Consider the following 12,116-nt stretch of genomic DNA (forward strand, 5'->3'; position numbering starts at 1 on the left):
TTTTCATAGAACCAACTCTTAGTTTTATTAATTCAATAGTTTTTTTACTTTCAATTTTATTATTCTCACCTTTTATTTTTAGAATTTCAAGTTTCATGTTTGTCTGGGGGTTTTTAATTTGTTCCTTTTCTAGCAATTTTAGTTGTAAGCCTAATTCATTAACCCTCTCTTTCTCTATTTTATGCAAGTAGGCCTCTAGAGATATAAAACTTCCCCTTATTACTGTTTTGGCTGTATCCCACACATTTTGGTATGATGTCTCATTATTGTCATTTTCTTGGGTGAAGTTATTAATTATGTCTATGATTTGCTATTTTACCCAATCATTCTTTAGTATAAGATTATTTAGTTTCCAATTATTTTTTGGTCTATTTTCCCCTGGCTTTTTATTAAATGTAATTTTAATTGCATTGTGGTCTGAAAAGGATGCATTTACTATTTCTGCCTTACTGAATTTGATTTTGAGGTTTTTATGTCCTAGTATATGAGCAATTTTTGTATAGGTTCCATGAACTGCTGAGAAGAAAGTATGCTCCTTTCTGTCTCCATTTAGCTTTCGCCAAAGATCTATCATATCAAACTTTTCAAGTATTCTATTTACCTCTTTGACTTCTTTCTTATTTATTTTGTGGTTTGATTTATCTAATTCTGAGAGTGCAAGGTTGAGATCTCCCACTATTATAGTTTTGCTGTCTATTCCTTTTTGCAGCTCTCTTAATTTCTCTTTTAAGATTTTAGATGATGCACCACTTGGTGTGTATGTGTTTAATATTGATACTGTTTCATTATCTATGCTACCCTTTAGCAGGATATAATGCCCTTCCTTATCTCTTTTAATTAGATCAGTTTTTGGTTTTGCTTGATCTGAGATGAGGATGGCTACCTGTAAGGGGCCTTTAAATGGGCACCACAGCAAATCGGGAGATTGAGGCCCGGAAATAATTTCTGTGGATATTAGGACTGCCCTTGGGTAGGATCCTGGCCATATTGAGATAGCTTCGTAATGGGTGACTCTCTCGCTGATTGGCTGTGTGTGTGACCTCACAGGTCCTTTATAAGCCCACTGCAGGCAGCAGTCACTCTCTTTAACCTGGCGCTCTTCACCCTGGCTCCCTAGCCTGGGTGGCCAAGCCGAGATGGGTAGCCAAAAGAGGTAAGGGTTTTGGTAGTGAACACGTGGGTCTTCTGACCAGGTGTTCACTCGGGAATCAACAAGTCAGGGCATCAAGTGAGGGCATTATGTGAGTAGGTATAATAAAGGCTTTTAAGATTACATGTGGCTGTTCTTGAGTGCGCTATTGGTTATTAAACTATAGATTCAAGAGATTGTGGCCAGAGACCTTTGAAGGCTTCAGAGGAGGAGAGCCGGGTAGAGTTCACACTGCAAAGGACAGTGGTCAAAGGTACTCTGTTGGGTCTAGGACCGACTAGTAATTGTTAACTGCCAGGGAGAGCACGCTACAGCTACCCCTGCTTTTTTGGCTTCACCTGAAGCATAGTAGATTCTGCTCCACCCTTTTACTTTTATTTTGAATGTATCACCCTATTTCAGGTGTGTTTCCTGTAAACAACATATAGTAGGATTCTGGCTTTTAATCCAGTCTGCTAACTGCTTCCCCTTTATGAGGGAGTTTACCTCATTCACATTTATGGTTAGAATGACTAATTCTATATTGCTTGCCATCCTGTTAACCCCTGCTTATGCTTTTCTCCTTTCCTTCCCTCTTACCCCCCTACCCAGTATTAAACTTGTGAACACCACTTGCTTTTCACAACCCTCCCTTTTTAGTATCCCTCCCCCACCTTAAAGTTCCTCTTCTTATTTTACCCCTTTTTCTCACAATTTCTGTATTGCCTTCCCCTTAGCTTACTCCTTCCCTCTCACTTTTCAATGAAGTGGAAGAAGTTTCACCATAAATCAAATATGTCTATTGATACACACTATGTTCATCTCCCTCCTTTCTTTCTCTCAGATATAATAGGTTACCTTTGCCTCTTCATGAGATGTAGTACCACCACTTTACCCTTTTTTTTAATGATATAATTTCCTTTCCACCTCTAGTTTTTAGGACAAATTATCCCTGTGTTCTTTACATATCTTTATGGCAGAAATATAGTTCTCAAGATTTTTTTTTACCTTTTTAGAAATCTCTTGAGTTCTGTATTTGAAGATCAAACATGTTATGTAGTTCTGGTTTTTTCATCAAGAATAGATGGAATTCATTTATTTTGTTAAATGTCCATCTTCTTCCCTGGAAAACGATGCTCATTTTTGCTGGGTAAGTTATTCTTGGCTGAATACCAAGTTCCTTAGCCTTTCAGAATATCATGTTCCAGGCCCTTCGTTCTTTTAATGTGGACGCTGCTAGATCCTGAGTTATCCTTATTGTGCCTCCTCCATATCTGAATTGCTTTTTTCTAGTAGCTTCCAATATTTTTTCCTTCATCTGATGCTTCTTGAACTTGGCCAGTATATTTCTTGGCATTTTGATTTGAGGGTCCCTTTCAATAGGTGATAGATGAATTTTTTATGTCTATTTTACTCTCTGTTTCCAAAACGTCTGGGCAGTTCTCTTTGATAATTTCCTGGAAAATAGTGTCCAGGCTCTTTTTTTCCTCACATTTTTCAGGGAGTCTGATTATTCTCAAATTGTCTCTCCTGGATCTGTTTTCCTGGTCTGTTGTCTTTCCAATAAGGTACTTGACATTCTTTTCAATTGTTTCATTTTTCTGGTTTTGCTTGACTACTTCTTGGTTTCTCCTCGAGTCATTCATTTCTACTTGTTTGAGTCTAATTTTCAATGATATTTTCTTCTCTCACTTTTTTTTATATCTTTTTGTAGTTGTCTAATTGAGTTTTTAAGTGGGTTTTTTCCTTCTATGGAATTTTTTTCCATTTCATCCATTTTATTTTTTAAGAGAGCCATTTTCTTTTTCCAGCTCACTAATTCTGTTTTCCTTGGAGTTGTTTACCTTTTCCAATTCACTAATCCTGTTTTCCTTGGAGTTGTTTACCTTTTCTAATTCACTAATTTTATTTCTCAATGATTTGATCTCTTTATCCACTCTGGATAACTTTTCCAGACTCTTCTTTCCAAGCTTCCCTTCTTTTCTCATTTCTCTTCTAGCTCTCTTGTGAGAGCCTTTTTGATTTCCTCTATGAGATTCTTTTGTATTGAGGAGCAGATCATATCCCCCTTAGGGGATTCCTCTGGAGACAATCTGCTTTTAGTCTCCTCAGGGTTTGAAGTCTGCTCTCTCTCCATACAGAAGCTGTCAATGGTTAGAGCCCTTTTGAATTTTTTGTTCATTTTGTCAGAGTGGGAATTGAAGAAAACAAATTGACAAGAGAAACAATTTATCTGTTTCTGGGGGGGATGGGGCTGGATGGTGTTAATGGGCTTCCTCTACAGACTGGGGGGGAGGGCAGCAGCGAGGCACTAACAGGACAGCGATGGCTCTGAGGCTCTGAGAATACACTGAGCCAATTCGGGTGGGGGTGGGGGTGGCCAGGTCCAGAGAGACGCTAGCTTTCCGGGGTTTTATTCTTCACCTTTGGTGATTACACCTTCTCTGCTGCTCCTGGCTTGCTGCCAAGACGGAACATCCACACTGGGGTAAAAGTCTTTTCGCAGAAACGGGAGAGATCATACCCCTCCCCCCTTTGGTCTGAGCTGTGTGAGCTGCCTGTCTTGCTCTGGCTGCCTGCCCTCAGTCTGCGCCCAGTCTGTTTGACCCTCCCCCGAGCAAACACAGACGTTCTCTGGCGAATTTCAAGGATGTCTTCTGTTGGTGATTATTTGTGGGTGTCTTTTCTGGTCAAGCATTAACTCCGAGGCTTGTCATGAAGTAAGTCCTGAGAGAAAACGAGGAGCTCAAGCATCTGTCTGCCTCATCTTGGCTGGAAGTCCCTATAACATTATTTTCAAAGAAATAGCTAGTGAATACATATCTGGGGTAAAAAATGTTAATTTCAAAGAGGCAACATGGATTCATCAAAAACAAATTACATTGTTTGGACTGGTTTTTTTTTTTTGTTTTTTTTTGAAAGTGTGACTAAACTGGTATTAGATTAAGGCAATGTTGTAAATATGATATACTCACACTTTAGCAAAGTATTTGATAAAATCTCTCATTTTTGTGGATAAGATAGAAAGATGTAGACTGACAGTACAACTAAGTTGGTTCATAACTGCTTAAATATTCTGACCCAAAGAATATTAATGATTTGATATTAATTTAGAAGGTAGTTTCCTCTAAAGTGTCTCAGAGATCTATTCTTGGCCTTGTTTCATTTAAGATTTTTATCAATGACTTGAATAAAGATATAAAAGGCATATATTGATCAAAACATTCTGATTCACAATTTAAAAAGACGTAGTGTTAAATCACCGGCCTGAATCTCATAAAATTACTAGAGATGGTATAAACTTCATGAAATTAACTTAAGTACAGATATCTTGCCAATTAGCAAGTAATCAAAAGAATATGTTGTTAGTTTATTTCAGACTCAAAATGAGTCAGTAATGTGATATAGCAAGGAGAATTCAACTTGGGGTTAGAATCAAGACACATCTTTCATATGTAGGTATATACACACACATATATAGATGTATATATACACATGTGTATATACATATATATATATATATATATATATATTTTTTTTTTATATATGAAATCTCTGGTTTTCCTATAAAGTTTCACAGAATCTTTGCTGCACTATGTTTGGGATTAATGCCAAAAGAATAATAGTTTGAGGTTACTGAACAAGTTACTGAACAAGTTGTACTTGCCTTTTCCAAATAATTCACTGTCTTTGTTCTTAACTACAATGCTTCTCATATGGGCAAATCCTCTTCTTTTTCCAGGAAGTATGATATATTAGGAGAATCTTTATTCTCCCTATCAGATATAATCCTGAACGCTTAATCTTTAAAAAAAAATAACTTTTTATTTTCAAAATATATGCAGGTGGTTTTCAACATTCACTCTTGAAAACTTTGTGTTCTAAATTTTTCTCCTTTCTTTCCCCCTCCTCCCTCCCCTAGACAGCAAGTAATACAATATAGGTTAAACATGTGCAATTCTATACATATTTCCATATTTATCTTGTTGCACAAGAAAAATCAGATCAAAAATGGAAAAAAGGAAAAAAAGCAAGCAAAAAACAACAAAAAGGTGAAAATGCTATGTTGTGATCCACATTCAGTCCCCACAGTTATCTTTCTGGATGCAGATGGCTCCATCACAAATCTATTGGCCTAAATCACCTCATTGTTGAAAAGAGCCATATCCAGCAGAATTGATCATCACACAATCTTGTTATTGCTGTGTACAATTTTCTCTTGATTCTCCTCACTTCGTTTAGCATCAGTTCATTTAAGTCTCTCCAGTTCTTTCTGAAATCATTCTGCTGATTGCTTCTTACAGAACAATAATATTCCATAACATTTATATATAAATAACTTATCCAGCCATTCCCCAACTGAGAGGCATCCACTCAGTTTCCAGTTCCTAGCCACTACAAAAAGCATAGCTACATTTTTGCACATGTGGGTTTTTTCCCCCTTTTTTTAAATGATCTCTTTGGGATACAGACCCAGTAGACACACTGCTGGATCAAAATCCATGCAATGCAGTTTGATAGCCCTCTGTGGGCATAGCTTCAAAAATAACTTTCCATAATGGTTCGAGTTCATAACTCTACCAACAATGTATGTCTCCCAGTTTTTCCATATCCTCTCCAACATTTATTATCTTTTCCTATGATCTTAGCCAATCTGAGATGTGTGTAGTGGTACCTCAGATCGTCTTAATTTGCATTTATCTAATCAATTTAGATTTAGAGCATTTTTTTCATGTGACTAGAAATGGTTTTAATTTCTTTGTCTGAAAATTGTCTGTTTATATCCTTTGACCATTTATTAACTGGAGAAATAGCTTCTATTCTTATAGATTTGTGAACTCAAGATCTTAAGGAATCTAAAATTTGGGATTAATTTTGAAACAAGCCTCAAGGCTGACATTGCCCAAAAAATCTTTATGTGCCTAAGCACATGGAGACATATCTTCACATAGAAATGTAGTATTCACAAATACTGCCAATGCACCTATCCTTTCAGACTGAGAGGATATCTGCATATTTGTCCTTGCCTTATATGACTGTAGGCAATCTAGTTACTGCCATCTCTCAGACTGAAGAAGTCCACTTTGAGGATTTCTCCTCTAATGCCACATGTAACTCCCACCTTTGTTTATTCCAAGGCAATCATTTCTAGGTTCTATGGGAAAACACTGTAAATGACCATAGATTTCCTCTCTCACCAGGACCAAGTATGCTTAGCATACTGAGCTAAAATTTAAGAATAGACTTAGGAAAGTGGATTATTCATCAAAGGCACATTTAATATCCAATATGATAAAAAGTATTTTCTTGATAAATTATATAGCAGTTCAATATGTGATATGAACCATACCCTTAAGAAGTCTCTGACCTTTGTCTGGAACCTAAACAAAATATTCTATTAACCTTCAAATGTTATTTTGTCATTTTCCCAAGATTTCCCATTTTAATGCTGTTATAATTTTATCAAAAGATTCTCATTAGTGAAAGCAGGGTCTTTCTACATCACCATCTCTAAAAAGCATAAAAAAAAATTTCTACTTAAATTATGTTCGCAAACAAATATTTGTGTGTGTATATACATATGCATGCATATGTGTACACACATGTTTATATATATATATATATATTTGTGTATGCGTATGAGTAGTATATAATATCAATAGAATTTTTGTTAGTATACTTAACACTTCAAACTCTGATGACATCAATTGAGTTCAGCATCCTACATTGAATAAACATTTATCTTTTTCATTCACTTTATCATTGTTGATTTCTACATTGCATATATATGTAAATGTATGTGTATGTATCTCTCTTCAGCTTAGCCCACAGATCCAGAACTAATCAAAATAACAAACAGGCTATATTCTAAAAGTTTATTTATTAGTCTAGTTTGGAACTTAAAGAAAATTTCCCATAGACATTATAAAGAGTGATTAGACTTACGACATAAAGGCTATTAAAGATAATAGTGTAGTGGATAAAATACTGGTCTTGAATCAAGAAACAGGGTTCAATCTTGCCTCCAATACTTAAATAGTTTTGTGATCATGGACAACTTTGTATTATGGAATTAATAGCAGTAAAAAAGTAAACTTTTATAAATTTGCTACATGAAAATACATAGCAAGCTATAATTCTGGAAACAAGTAACTTCTCTTCTACCTTAGCAGTAGGAATTAAGAGTTTCTCCTTCCTTTCCCAGACCAACCCTGGCAGTAAGAGTAAAAATGATACTGGTTTCTATAGCTAAAGCTCCACTAGCAAATAATAGAGTGAAGATTTGGCTAAAGGATACAAAGGAGTTTAGTGGGAAGGTGGTTTTAGCTAGCAATGGTATTAAAGGAAAGAATTCAAGAGGGAATGGGGAGTTCCAGTGATGGAACTAGTAATTTGCACATAGTTTAATCAAATCAAGAGCTCTAAGTCGGTCTACAATTGTTTTTCATTTAGAATAATTTAAAGTTATTCAATTTTATAGATAGTAGAGTGTGAGTACATCACAAATTCTATTAGATTAACAATACAATTTAAGATCCTTTCTGTCAAGATTCTATGATTAAATTGTTCATGAATCTTTTATTCAATATGTTATTGTCATTCAACCAATAAAAAAGACATTGCTAGAACTCCCATTTTTGGTTACAGGTTCACCCCCTAGTAACAACTTCCCAGGTCACTTGATCTGGATCTCCCCTGTTTTCTTTCTTCTCTCCTGACTCAGAAGAAGGCAGGAGTTGCTCCTAGCTAGCTCTAATTTCATTGAGCAGACTTTCCCAACATCTCCCAAACTAAGAGTCAGAGACTAGGAGAATCAAAGTGAAGTAGTAAAGGAAAGAGCAACCTACTTAGCCCTCACTGCCCATCCCCAGTGAATCAACCAACTAGGCAAAGTGGTCCAGATTTTGGTCCTACTACAAGAATTTCTTGACCAGTAGGCTCTCATGGAGAAACAGATTTTTTTTTTTGTAATGATATCCTTTAATTTTTTTATCTATATCATCCATTCTTGTGCCCTTATGCCTGCAGTCATAACATTAATTGCTTATACACTTATCATTATAAAGCCTTCACATTAGTAAACTAACTTTTACAGAAATGTGGTTATATTTGCAATAATCAAGACACTTTTTTATTTTCTGCTAACCTAAGGTATGGTTTGTTATTTTTAGGAAAATCAAGGTCAGATCCAAAGAAAAGTTCACCATCAGCTCAAGAACCATCTGGCCAATAGGAGATCTCTGTAGGAGGAAGGAAGGGAGAAAGGAAAAAGGATGCAGACATACAATGAATGCTAGAGTACTCTTAAGAAAGCAAGGTATTTTTCCACATTTGAATTCTAATTGTATAACAAATTCAGTTAGGTATTATTTTTATTTAGTTTTATTTTTCTCATCTTTTTGAAAGACTAACTGGATGAGAAAGGCACAAGTACTATATTAATAGCTTTCAACATGAAAATATACAATACACAAAATTTATGGGCACTTTGATAGGCATGAGAAAGTGTTGAATTTTATATTTATATATTGTAGAGAGAAATGCAACTACATGTATTAGTATGCTCTCTTATGTTGTACATTACTTATTCCTCCTTTAATAAGGGAGATATGATAACCAGATATATACTTCAAAGGTCCATGACTAGATCTGTTTATACCACTTTTTTTTTCTTCTGAATAGGGCCCTTAAACAACACTTGTAAATACTATATCTGGGTTTTGTGTGAAAATGATTACAGAGAACATTGGAAACCCCAGGTTTCTTTTCAACTCTCTGATATATTTTAAAAGCATTTCCTAAATCACCATTTCCAATAGCCTTTTAATCTCTATAAATTGTTGGTAAGCATTAACTCCCAGCAGAATGTCATCAGTGACAATCACAACTGTAACTCAAATAAGTCATATCTGCACCATCATCAATTACTTGAACAACAAAAAAATAAGATATTGCTTTTAGGAGCACATATTATTTAAGAAGTGATCAAATATGCTGAGATAGTTTGGGCAAAAAGAAAATTTTATACCTATAATTATTTTTGCATGATTCATCTCTTTAAAGGCTTCAAATTCTTTACATTAATGAGAACATAAATTATATATACATTACCTTATAAGTTTTTCCATTACACAGAGAATGGAACTGTTATGATAGCTTTTAATCCTAATACACATAAGCAGTTCATAAATGTTAAAGATTCAAGATTATTTTTTCTATGAAGAATAGGACAAATGAGATTTGTAAATGAATTTAATTTCCTACTTTGTCCTCTTTTGAATATTATTTACTCGTTTAGAAATCATATAATTTGTACCTTTAACTTTTTTCAGAAAGTAAGTTACAATTAATTTATCAATTTACTAAGAATATTTAAAACCTTAATTTAATAGGGGTGTATTTACAAATAAGTCTAATAAGACAAAATATGAAATATTTCTATTATTAGATTAGAATCTTTTATTTTAAGGCATACTTTAAAGCAATATTTTAAAATCTAATTCTTATTTCTCTTCTATGATAGTTATTTTTGATTAATTTGAGAGATTCACAAATTTTCGAACTAATGATTCAGAATTTTGTAATCTAAAATTTGATATTTTAATTTCAACTTTCAAAAAGTTAAATTTACAAATACAAAATTTTTTAGCAAAGAAAAAAATACATTTGATTTCTTTTGTTACAGTTTCAAGTGCTGGTATCAATCACACTCTCACCAGTCAGTATCCTCACATAATTTGCTGCATCATGACAAAGTTAATTGCCTTCTATATTTAGTACTTCTCATGCATTCAAATGGCACTAACTAGAGTTACTGAGTCACTAGATTCCAAAATATTTGCTTCACAAAATTATTTTTGCCAGGAATTAAAAGTTTTCTATCTGAATGACAGATTGCTGTGATTCAAAGCTTGTCGTATTAGTATTACTAATATTTCCTATAGTACTAATATATTCCTATGTTACTCTATTTCCTGTATTACTATTACTATGAGGGGATATCATCTATCATTTACTACTGAATTAAATTTGGCTTAATATGTATTTTTAAAGTATACATTTTTAAAGGCTTGAAATCTTTTTTAGTGCAAATTATAACAACTAAACTGTTATGGTTCAATCACTGTTGATGCTGAATTGTAAAATGTATTGGAATATATTGATTAAATATGTTATATATATTATATACATATTAGATATAAAATTACATTTTCTTGTTCATGCCTATTTTAACTATTAACTCAATTGATAATATAGAAAGAAGATTTTAGACATTTATACAAATCAAACCTAACTTACATTACCACTGAACATTATGGAATGTCTGTCTTCCCTATGTCACTGGAACACAAAAATAACCTTGTTTGATAAAAGATTATATCATTTTTATCATAACAAAATTTATAATTATATAATTTTTAGAATTTATTTTTTTGGACCAATCTAAAAGTTAGCTCAGAATAATTTGTGAAAACTAAAAACTAAATTTTCTTTTTCAGATAAGCAGATAAAAATGGTATTTATAATCCACATAGCACAGATGATATGATTGGACAGGACCTAGATAATAAATCATCTAAGAAATCTTAATTATAAAACCAAATGGTATACAGAGTAGATACTGGAACATTTGCTTATATTTATCACTGAAAATGTAGAGGAATAGATATTTTAATTTCATTTCAGAATTTTAGGGAAATATGGAGGAGACAATATGGGTAATATTTCACTTAAAAAGAAGTTGAGTACAGTATGCTTTTTTTTTCTCACTAGAAATATGTAGGGCTAGGATAGAATCTTGGAAAATGATTCTGGTACAGTTTATACTTATCCTATTTTTCTTAATTTGCTAAACTCTTGGATTTTAGTTTTGCTCAAAATAAATTTTTTAAGAAAATATCAATGTGAGAGCATTTAAAACATATTTCCATACAATGCTGTTTTATATTGTCCAAAGTAATTTAAATACATTCCAAAAAACTTCATACTTTCCATGTAAAGCTGAATGAGTAGATTTTTCAGAAATTATAGTTCAGCATTTCTTCAAAATCATCTTTATGGTGAAAGTTGTGTTTTTTTAGATGTATAATTTTTGCTTTCTTGATCATGGTCACCATTTTAGAATAACTTGTCTCTTTCAGCAGGTTTCATGTTTTATAAACTGATTGTTCTACCAGATCTAAAAAAAAGCAACAAAGTGGACAGAAATTTCAATGAAATAAGGTCCCTATATTATAATTGTATGTATGGGTCAACCAATAATGAGCCAGACCTCATTCCCTAAAACATTTTTGAAAATTTCAACAGGATCACAAAGAAAAAAAAAAAAATGAAGAGGGAGGGGATTAGTGGAAAAAGCAAAAATGTAAAGCACTTCAGTGTTTAAAACTTAGTAGGCACTTAATGCTAATTTCTTTCTTCCTATAGTATTTGTCATCTATTCATTATAAAAACAAAGCTTGCTACAAAATACTGGCTCACTTTGTGTCTCCCCTACTCTAAAAATGTTTCAGAAAGTGTCCTTTTTAATAGTTTCACAAAGTAGTAAATTGACAAATTCCATCTTCATGAAAAAACAAGTTTCATATATATTGTACAAAAAGAGTTTAAATGCATTCGATTCTTGAACATTTTGTGTCAGGTAAACTATATATCAGCAGAAATTTCTGCTCTGTTGGACAAATTTTGTTTGCAAAGATTATAAAGACATATACTTTATGGAGGCACAATGATCTACTTCCCATCTAAGGAAAAAAATTGCAAGCTTTCCCAGCCTCCAGAATTGTTATCAGATAGCTACAAACCCTTCAGCTACTCTCAGGTCCCCTTCTCCAGGGATCTATTTGATAGCTGTTTAAACTGTTTAAACAGCTGAATTTTCAATGCTATGAAAGTAGTAAAAATGGGCACCTGACCCAGGATTCTTATAGACAATTTCTTGCTAAAGATTCCTGTGTAATTTGGCCCTTAGGTTAACTAGCACAAT

This window comes from Sminthopsis crassicaudata, chromosome 2 (genome assembly GCF_048593235.1).
Source record: "Sminthopsis crassicaudata isolate SCR6 chromosome 2, ASM4859323v1, whole genome shotgun sequence".
Taxonomy (NCBI): Eukaryota; Metazoa; Chordata; class Mammalia; order Dasyuromorphia; family Dasyuridae; genus Sminthopsis; species Sminthopsis crassicaudata.